The following is a 10,783-nucleotide window of genomic DNA, read 5'->3' as shown; positions in this document are numbered from 1 at the left end:
AACTTTTAACCCAATAAAAAACTTTACCTTTTGTAAAAAATTTATGTCTAAAAATTTTAAAAGATAGATAATTTGTCAGAGATCACAAGAAATATACATAATGATATATAGATTTGAGAGTTTTCAAGTGTAAAAAGCAACGAATAATGATTTAGGATTTAAATTATTTTAAAAATAAAAAATTATCATCTTTTCACATTAAAGTTTTATCCTAATATGTAATCAATGAAATATCATATTTACAATTTTTTTTTTGAAAGATATCATATTATTTTCATATAACTAAGAACAACGAATAAAATACAAAACAACAATAAATGAAGTCGCATATAAATTACATTAAAAAATTATACTTTTGTAATTGACAATATTATTTTAATTAAATTATTATTTGTTTTTATTTTTTTGTCTGAAATTATTAAATTATAAAATAAGTCCAATAATTATATATATATATATATTAATAAAAAAAACTTATAGTATATAAGAAATATTTTTCTTGAGATATATGTATGAAAATCCGTGCATCACACAAGCTTTCATCTAATTATTTTACATATTATTTAAATATATTTTATTTAAATAAAAAATATTATGAGTATCAATATTTCCTTTCTCATATTTACAATTTATTTATATTTAATAAATTCATATTTTCAATTTAATAATATATATATATATATATATATTTTGAACACATTCACACAATAACATTATAGAAGGTCCAATTCCGCAAGCCTTAAATAGCTCTCCGAGAAAGGATCAAAACGTACATGCTCTGAGGAGGAGGTAATCTCAGCCCTAGCTATCAAGTTAGCAAGAGTATTACCACACCTCTTAACGTGGCTACAAAGAAAGGAAGAAAAAGAACAACTTAAACTAGAAATGCGTGAAGCTAACAAATAAATATAAGAAAGGCCCTCCTGCTTGTTATTCACCATTTGAACTACCTCCGAGGCATCACATTCAAGCCAGATATCACGGTATCCAAATCGCATAGCTAATTCCAACCCAAAACACATTGCAGCAGCTTCAGCAATACCCGGATCCCACCTACTCTCATGCCTTCTAGTCCCTGTAAAGACAATGCTGCCTGCACTATTCCTCGCCACAGCCCCAAGACCAACCTGCCCATTGTTTAGAATTGCCGCATCAACGTTGATCTTCAACACACCCTGCCTAGGCTTCCTCCATGACGTAACCGCAGCTCCCATACCATACGAAGCATTACAAGAGACTTTCTTAGAGTAGAGCTAAAAATCAGAGACATAGTTTACAAAACCAACTGCTAATTGTCGTGGACAGTGAGCTGTACTCTCAAACAACGTCCTGTTGCGGCTTGTCCAAGCAGCCCACACAATGGCTGCAAATATACAAAACTCAAAGCTGGACAGCTTCGCATGCATATGGGAGAACATGATCTCAAACCTGTCATGTGTCACAGAAGAAATTTCCGGCCAGAAGGTGCTATTTTCCCATATATCTCTGATGGAATTACAGTAAAACAGCGCATGGTTGATTGTCTCCAAAGCATCCGGGCAGCGCTGGCATTTGGCATCTCCACTAATGTGTCTGCGCTGAAGCTCACATTTTACATCAAGAGTATTTGTATAAGCACGCCATAAAAAGTGCCTCAACTTGGGAGGGCCATTCAGACGTCAGATATGGTTCCAAACTTCCCCATTTGCTGTTGTATGGCGTGAATTAGGCCCAAGCATCCCTAGCCAGTAGGCTGTCCTCACAGAGAATAGCCCGTTCTGGTGAACCTCCAAATCTGCGTATTTGGGCTTGATGTATTCAGCAATGGAATGGACATAATTCTTGCAATATCCGCCTCATGAAAATGCAACTTCATCTCTTCCTTATTCCAGCAGCCATGGGTTTCATCTATCAGGTCAGCCACCACAAGATGTTCATCACACAACCCATTTGGAGTTGGCACTAAAATTGTACTACCACCATCATCCGCAAGCCACCTATCCCTCCAGACACGAACATCCCTCCCATTTCCAACTCTCCACTGCAGCCCCTCCGGTAAAAGTGCCTTAGCACCCCAAATACTCCTCCACGTGTAGCTTGGGTCATACCCTCTACGAGCCTCTAGGAAGGACGAGTGCTTGAAATATCTAGCCTTCAAAACGCTATGAAGAAGCGACTCTCCCCCTTGCATCAACCTCCACCCTTGCTTAGCAAGTAATGCCAAATTAAAAATTTTGAGATCACGAAACCCTAACCCGCCCATATCTTTTGGCCGACACATAGCCCTCCAACTCTTCCAATGCATCTTATTTATATTTAAATATTATGAATTCAGTAAAAACGAATTAGATGAAAAAATATCATATTTACAATTTATTTATATTTAATAAATTCATTATATTATAGTAAAAAAAATAAATATTAAACTTTTGTAATTTTGTATGAAATTATTAAATACAATAAATCAAATAATTAAAAATCTTAGATGAAAAAATCGTGCATCGCACGGGATTCCATCTAGTTTTAACAAATTACGTAAAATTATTTATTAATTAACAAATTACGTAAATATTTATAATTATAAAAACAAATTATTTATTCAACAAAAGTATTATCATTTTGCCCCGGGCCACTAGAATATTAGAAACAGCTATGATCCCCACCCCTTCACAGCAGCCGCCCCATCCGAACCCCCACCTCTTCCCGGTGGCCTCACCACTTCTCCGGCAACCTCCACCCCATTTTAGGAATTATGGTATTTTCAACATTGGAAACCAATAAAATATATACTTCAGAAGGAGTGCTAAATCAAAGCTCAACAAGCCTCAAAATTCAAGCTCATCTCCCCAGATTCAATAGCGTCAATAAGGCTCGTTGTGTGGTTTCAATTAGGCTCGAAAAATGCAACACATTAGTAACACTCAATTATCATATTAGGCTCGAAAAATGCAACACATTATTTTTGCTTGAGAATATCAAGCATATAAAATGCACATAGCAAAGCAGCAAAAATCGCTCAATAGAATTTTTCATACCTTCATTAATCGTAACCAATAGTTTGATTAATAATCCACCTTAGATGAACCCTAAATTGACTATACTGACAATTAAATAAAAAATGGCTTGAAATTAAACCCTAGATTATGAAATTGAAATTCAATAATCTAAAAAAAAACCACAGAAAAATAAAAAGTTGCTTCAATGGAGGAGAGAAAAGCTTTTCAATAAAGAACCTCAGAGTACGCTTCAATGGAGGAGAGATAGTGGTGGGGCAGCGCAAAAGAAGGTGCTTCAATGGAGGAGAGGAATCTTCGAAGGCGTTTCAATGGAAGAGAAGAAACTGAAAAGTTGCTTCAATGGAGAACTCGGAGTATGCTTCAGCAGAGGAGAGAGGGAGTAGGGTAAAAGTGAAACTCCAAGGAGACGATTATTTTACGGTACAAATTAACAATTTTTGTTTATCACATGTCATTTTTGTAAATATATCAAGAACTTTTAGATTAAAAATGGGCCTAGATGATTGGATGAAATTCTTGATTTATTTACAAAAATGTCATGTGATGAACAAAAATGGTTAATCTTCAAGATCAATTGGGGCTTTCTCCAAATTTAAACATTTGTTTATATTATGCACAAGATGAGAAAATCCAAGTTTATCTCTCTAATTAAGGGCAAAAGAGCCAAGAGGGAGCCCACGTTGATCACCGTGGTACGTTTATCTCGATGGTAAAATTGTAAATATTTTTACATTTTGGAAAAATAAAATAAAATTAATCATCATCTTCTTCGTCATTTCATCATGAGTCTGTGACCCATTTTCATGGTTTCCCTTCCTCCTTCCTTCGTTCCCCACCCAACTAATACCTTCATCTTCTTCTTCCTCCTCTGATCCCACATACCTTCATATTCGTTCCCCATCAAACTCCGTCAATGGTGAACACCAAACCTCAACAACACCATTTTCGGTGGTTTTGTCGCCAAATCCAACGAAAATCCTATGTAAAGATATAGAAATTAGGGGGTGTTTGATATGAGGGAGTTTGGGTGGGAATGGGAATTTTTATCCCAATTTACAAAAACTCCCTAATTTGATAGGAGGGAGTTTCAGTGGGAATGGGATTTTATGTCCCAAATTAAAAATAATACCAGGGGGGGCAGGTATTAAGGCTGGGAATTGTTTTTAACTACTCCCTCCGTTTTGTATTAATCGCAATGGTAGGTGTTGCACAAAGTTTTAGAAAATTTATTGGGTATGGATCATAAGGTGAATTTTATAATATAAAGTATAATTAGTGGAATATATTTTGTTGTTAGTAGGAGAAAGAAATAATAAAAAAGTAGTATAAGTGAGATTTGTAAGAACTGAGAGATAAATAATTAAATATTGATGCAAGTAGGGTAATTGGGAGAGAGAAATAATGAAATATTAGTGGGTCCTTACTAAAATAGGAAGCGTTGCAATTATTATGAAACGGATGTAAAAGAAAAGTGTTGCGATTATTACGAAACAGATGGAGTATGAATAGACAAATTTACACTTAATGATAAGGGATGAAAAAAAAATTAGTAAGGCTATATTAGTAAATTTGTTATATATTCCCAACTTATTCTCATGACTAGCCAAGCATGGGAATTACTTTATATTACCAATCCCATTCCTATCATCTAATCCCCAAATTCTCATTCACACTTGTCAAACGTCTCCGTTAAGAAAATAGTTAACCCTAAAGGGAAGGTTTTTCATTTGCTTGTTTAATTTCCTCCCTTCTATTGGTATTCGCCATTAATAAGGGGTGAGTAAACCGGGTACTCGGTCAAAATTTAAAAAACCGGAACCGGAATTGATTGGAACTAGGTCCTAAAATTCAAAATTGAATTTGGAACAGTTTCAACTGGGTCCTAAAATTTAGGAATTGAAATTGGAAGCGCCTCGAGTACCCGGAATTTATGCTTAACCCTACCATTGATGGAGCTCGTGAGGTTCTTCATTTCAAGCAGATTTTCATTCTCCATTAAAGCAGCTTGAAGGATCTCTTTTTTAAAATGGAAAAAATATCCCCACTTTTTAACTGAGAAATAATCTGAACGCCCTGTGATAATAAACTTCACTAATTTATCACAGGGAGAAAATACAAGTTTATCATCTTGATAAACAACCATGTTTATCAAGATGGCAAACTTGTAAATAAACAGAAAAAAATGTGCATTGTTTATAGTAGAAGTTCTAATCTAGAAGTTTTAATCGTGTTAGCGATTACATCATGAACAGTGCAAATTTTTGGTAAAATCGCTAATGGTGTTAGTGATTCTATTATGAATAGAGCAAATTTTTGACGCAAATTTACAAGTTTGCCCGTTGATAAACAATCCAAGTTTATCAAATAGATCAACTTGGGCGCCCTTCAAAAATGGCTAACGCCAAGTTTTAGGATAAAAACGCAATCATCTACTATTTTTAATTTTTTTTTATTAATGCTTTGATGCTTCTTCCTATATAATATACACCTTTGTTATTTGATTAATGAACTACCAATTAAATCACGTATTTTGGAAACAATTACCTATTAAATTTTTATTACTACCACAAAGTTGTAAAAAGTTTAAGTAGCACTACCACTCTAACAATTTCGGCTAGAATTTCCGGCATGTGGGTCCCACTTTTTACCTTTATGAAGGGTAATTTAGTCATTCAGATAGTGATTTTAGGAGGGAAAGGTAGAAAGTGGGACCTACATGCCGAATATTATATTCTAGTCGGAATTATTAGAGTGGTAGTGCTGGTTAAACTTTTTACAATTTTGTGGTAGTTTTTTGAAAAATAAAAAAATAATTGGTAGTTGTTTCCAAAACACGTGCTTTAATTGGTAGTTCTTGACAAAATTCTTCTCATGTTCATCAAAGAGATAAATAAGGGTCTCCTCAAGCATATACAATTAGAAGAAGGGCATCTGAGTTAATCTCATTGATTGACAGAAACTTTTATGAAGGGGCATTTTGGTAAAATATGCAAAAAGATAAGGGTGATCATGTTAATTATTAGGAGCGTGAATGGACTTAACATTATTTTCTCACCGTTAGCTAAGTTAAACGACAGATGTTTAACGCCATTTTATTCAAGTATCCATGTTTGTGTTTAAATTAGTAACTGGTTCAAAAACAAAAAGCAGGAGAGAGAAAACATAACATATCGTAAGAAGTAAGGTCTAGCGATGAAGCTCCTCAGAATATTTTTCGTGTGACTTTAATTCCTTCAAAGGTTGATGAATTCTAACACCATTTGCTCACTAATAGAGGTGTTTATTTTAGGCCCGGACTTGACACCGGACTCTGAAACGAACCAATTTGGACTTACTAGACCAGTGGATTCAGATCCGGTCTCCAGTCCTTCGAAAATGAGATTACAGGTTTTTGATCCAATCTAGATCAAATTGGTTTTTTCTAGTCTGGATCGAAAACCTGGTTCATATAATTTTTTAATATTTTTTAAAACTACCCATAATAAACCCTTGCAAACTCATGATACAACCGTTCCACCCCACTTCTTCTCTCTTCCTTTTTTCTCTCACTTCCTTTTCCTTCTCCCACTTCTTTCTCTCACTTACCCCTCAACATTGATCCCCCTTAACATCGACCATGACCAAAATGCCAACCAAGTCTGACCTCTCGTATATGGCCACCAACATTGTAGCCAATTCTCATAGGTTTGCAAATTACGACCACTGTCGGGCACCATCCTAATTGCGAGCATGCACATTCGCCCACCTCTAGCACTTTCACTCTCTTGACCTCATCATTCTCCCTCACAACTAAATAATTAATCTTAATCTCATGTTTGAAAGTAAAGCCATTATCTCATGCTAATTATCATTAACCGCCGAAACAAGCACGCAATGTCATGATTCATTCTTGTAATACAAGAGGGATTAGAAATAAATTGTTCACAACAATTTATAAAAAACTATTATTTACTGAAATCATTTTTAAATGAAATTAAAGTTTCTTAAAACTTCTTTTAAATCTGAAACCGTCACAGAAATTAAAGTTTTTAAAAGTCCTCTTTTGTTTCTAGAATCGCCTAAACGTTTCTAAAAAAACTTCTACACTTGAACTTATCAATTATATCATTTCAAAAGATTTTAATATAAATTAATAAGTATTAAATAGCATAGTGTAATATACTATGAATTTTATGAAACTAAGATAACAAAATCATTAGTTTCCAAAATGATTAAGTATGAATTTTTATTTTTTAAGAAAGAGAAAAGAAGAATTAAGGAATAAAAAAGAGCAATTTTCTCTATTAATTAAGATAAGATAGCCTGAATGAGAAAATTCAATAAAAATCATAAAACTTTTTTTTTTTTTTTAAAAAAAAGGGAAAAAAACTATTAAGATATATGGTTGGAAAGCTCTTGAAAAGTTCTTCAAATCATCTCAGGCTTTTGTGCAGATTTCGACTCTAAGATATGTAAAATTGGCGATTTCTAACATAAAGAGGAATTTATTTGCTTAGATCTTTAAACTCACAATTAAAAATAAATCCACATCCATTCGTAATATTTTTTAAACAAGAATGCAAATGCATTCACACTTAACACTCTGATTTTATTTTTTTTATTAAAAAAAAGATAAATACAAATGCATTAACACCTAATACTCTTTCTCCCCATTTTCTATCACGTCAACAGAAGGCTTGGCTTTCTATTATGGAATAACAAAAGATTTTGGGCTACTTTAACACCTAATATTGCCATTATTTCTATTGGTAACATCACATGGAAACAAACACATTAATTAGCATAATAATAATATTGATTAAGGAAATAAAGATAATAAAATAAAAAAGGCAACATACCTTGAGCTAGATGTAGCTACTTTATAGATAATATCCTTGTCTTACTAAATTATAGAAGAGCTTACCTTAATTAAAGTGGATTAAGAGAAAACTAATTAAGGAGATATTTTTGATTTTTGAGATATTAAGAAAATAAATGGTTTAAAGCAACTAAAAGTTAAGCTAATGAACTTTTTTATTTTGGGATGTTGATTAGAGAAAATAAACTTGAGCTAATACTTAAAAATTAAAACAAATTCTTAATTTCTTACAACTTTAAAGTAATTCTTGAAGAGTTAAACTATATTTGTTTTTGGGTTCTTAGTATAAAGGCTAGGGACAACAATTTAAACTAAATAATACTTAAATAATTAAACTATTTGTATATTTTTTAATATAAAGACTAGGAATAATAATTTAAACTAAATATATACTTAAATAATTAAACTATTTTTTTGTGTTTCTAATTTAAAATAAAAACTTTAAAGAGAGAAAAGTTGGATTAGAGATTTGTACTAAAACAAATATTTAGAAAATAAAATATTTAGAGAGTATTTTTCCTTAAAAAGAAGTAGCATCTTGTAGGCGTCATTCGAAGCGCGCCTATTTAAGCATGTTGTGAATATACTTGGCAATCATAGGAAGTGGGAATTGACATTATACGATTAGGGACAAAGCAAAGTAGGGAGCCGCTAATAAGTTTTTAAGGAACTTGTACACCGTTCACGGATCATTTAAGACAACCACGAATAAGGGACAACGAAAGACAACAATGATTGACCCGTGAAGGTTACATCCCATTCATAATCCATGAGATTACTAACTCCATATGGTCTAGAACCACGAAAGATTCAATTTGCTCGTATTTCCCTCTACTCGATTCTTATTGTGAAAAGTAATTCATGCGATCTCAAAGGCAAACAAACAAAGATTCAATTTGCTCCAAACTATTATTAAGCTAACTTGATTGAATGTTAATGCAACATATAATTCTAAAATATTGTGATCACTTGATTAAACAACAAGATTAAAAAGGAACCTAAACCGGTCGTCCAAATTATCTTATTAGGCGTTACATCCAATTGCATATTTTTTTTTAGACATGCAATATGGTGATCAATACAATAATAAAAATAAACATCAACATTGGAAGCAATTTAACCATAACATTGTTAGTCAAATCAAATCATAATAATAACCTTAAATCATGATACTAGCAATAAAGATAAAAATAAGAGTAATTAAGTAAATTAAATACTCACATCCAACGCTTCTTTAAATTGCTACATCATGAATAAATTGTTAGTAACTTCAATAAATATATAAATCAAATTGAAATTAAATTAAATAAACATAGAGTTGATTTGGTCCAAACCCTCAATCGATTCTACCTTTCACGCCTTGGTTTAAGTATGGAACTTCGGGTGTTGTATGGACTCCGAGGAGTGCTTAAGGGAGGAATGGTTTAATTAGGAAAATAGGTTTAAGGCTTAGAATATGAGACAGAAAGAGAGAGAGAGATTAGAATGTGTGTTGGTGCCCCGAATCTATGAAATCAACCTCGTATTTATAGAGGAAATGAAAGGGTGAGGTCCAGAAACCCTAGAAATAAATGAGTCGCCGCGAAGGAATAAACCCTAGAAATTGCCGTGTCACAGCAATGTCTGTCGTGGCGCAACAAAGTCTACCGTGGCATGACATTTCTGTCATGGCACACCAAATTCTGTTTTCTAGAATTCCGTCTAAATTAATTTTTATCTTTTAGTTAACATTAATTACGGGATAATTAGGCGTTGTTTCAGCGTTCTAGGCTTATTTCATATTTAGGGTTTTAATATTTATTAATCGGGCTCAATTAATAAATAAAACGAAATGAATTAAAATGGCTTGGGCTGTAATGAGGGTTGGACTGAGTTTGAATAAATACTTGGACTGAAAATGTGGACTGATTTGTATGTTGTGTTTGATTGAAAAAGGATTTTAAGCACTCCCGGGATTAAATATTTGACCCGACCAATAATGGCAGTGAAAGGTTGTTCATCATCGGGTTTGGTTTTGGGGAGACATTTTTAGGTGTCTACAGAAGCCCCTAATTTGACTGAGTTTGTAGAAACATAAGCTTCGAAAACGATAGTTAAAGTAGTCGATTGGGACGGAGAATGATTTAAGACGTTCTGCGATCCTAAATCACTCTGTATATGCCGATACCTGCAGAAAATGTTAGTTCCACAGATAAAAGAGTAAGGGATAGAATGCGTATCTGACATTAGTCCGTTGACAACAAATATGTTTGGTAGCTTTCTTTGCCTCGAGAAATCTACCAGATGATAGTCTTTCGTGCCTCGGGAATTCTATCCCGAACCACAGAATGAAAGGCGACAAGCTTCGGCGCCTCAGGAAACATGTCGTAGACTCCTACGCCTCAAGCAGCCTACTGAATGATGATCTTCCGCGCCTCGGGAATCCTATCGTGAGCTCCTCTGCCTCGAGTAACTCACAAGTGAAATTCCATACTCCGGGAATAACACTAAGTGTCCGCGCCTCGGGACACAATTGCAAACCTCTATGCCTCGAGAAGTATGCAACAATCGACTATTTTCCATGTCTCGGGAAAACGTGCTTGATGATGAAAGATTACAAGCTTCTACGCCTCGAGAAATTTGCAATGTGAATCATCCATGCCTCGGGTGTAGGGATTTAGGTACTATATTGCTGTAATACTCCGTATTTTATGTATTTTATAAATTATATAATTAATTATAAAATATATTTTAAAGGGCTAAAGTATTATAATTATTAAGTTTTATAAAAGTAAATATATTTTGGGCTAAACGTTTATAACTTATTTTGACTCGGTTACAAAATCATATGTAAACTATTCTTACATACTCCTATTGGACCTACCCCATTTCATTCAAATAGGCCCAATTCCTCTATTTAAACCCTTGTGGATTAAATATTTAATAACTC

The sequence above is a fragment of the Chenopodium quinoa genome, unplaced genomic scaffold (genome assembly GCF_001683475.1).
Source record: "Chenopodium quinoa cultivar QQ74 unplaced genomic scaffold, ASM168347v1, whole genome shotgun sequence".
Classification (NCBI taxonomy): domain Eukaryota; kingdom Viridiplantae; phylum Streptophyta; class Magnoliopsida; order Caryophyllales; family Amaranthaceae; genus Chenopodium; species Chenopodium quinoa.
Note: the sequence above shows the minus strand (reverse complement) of the source record.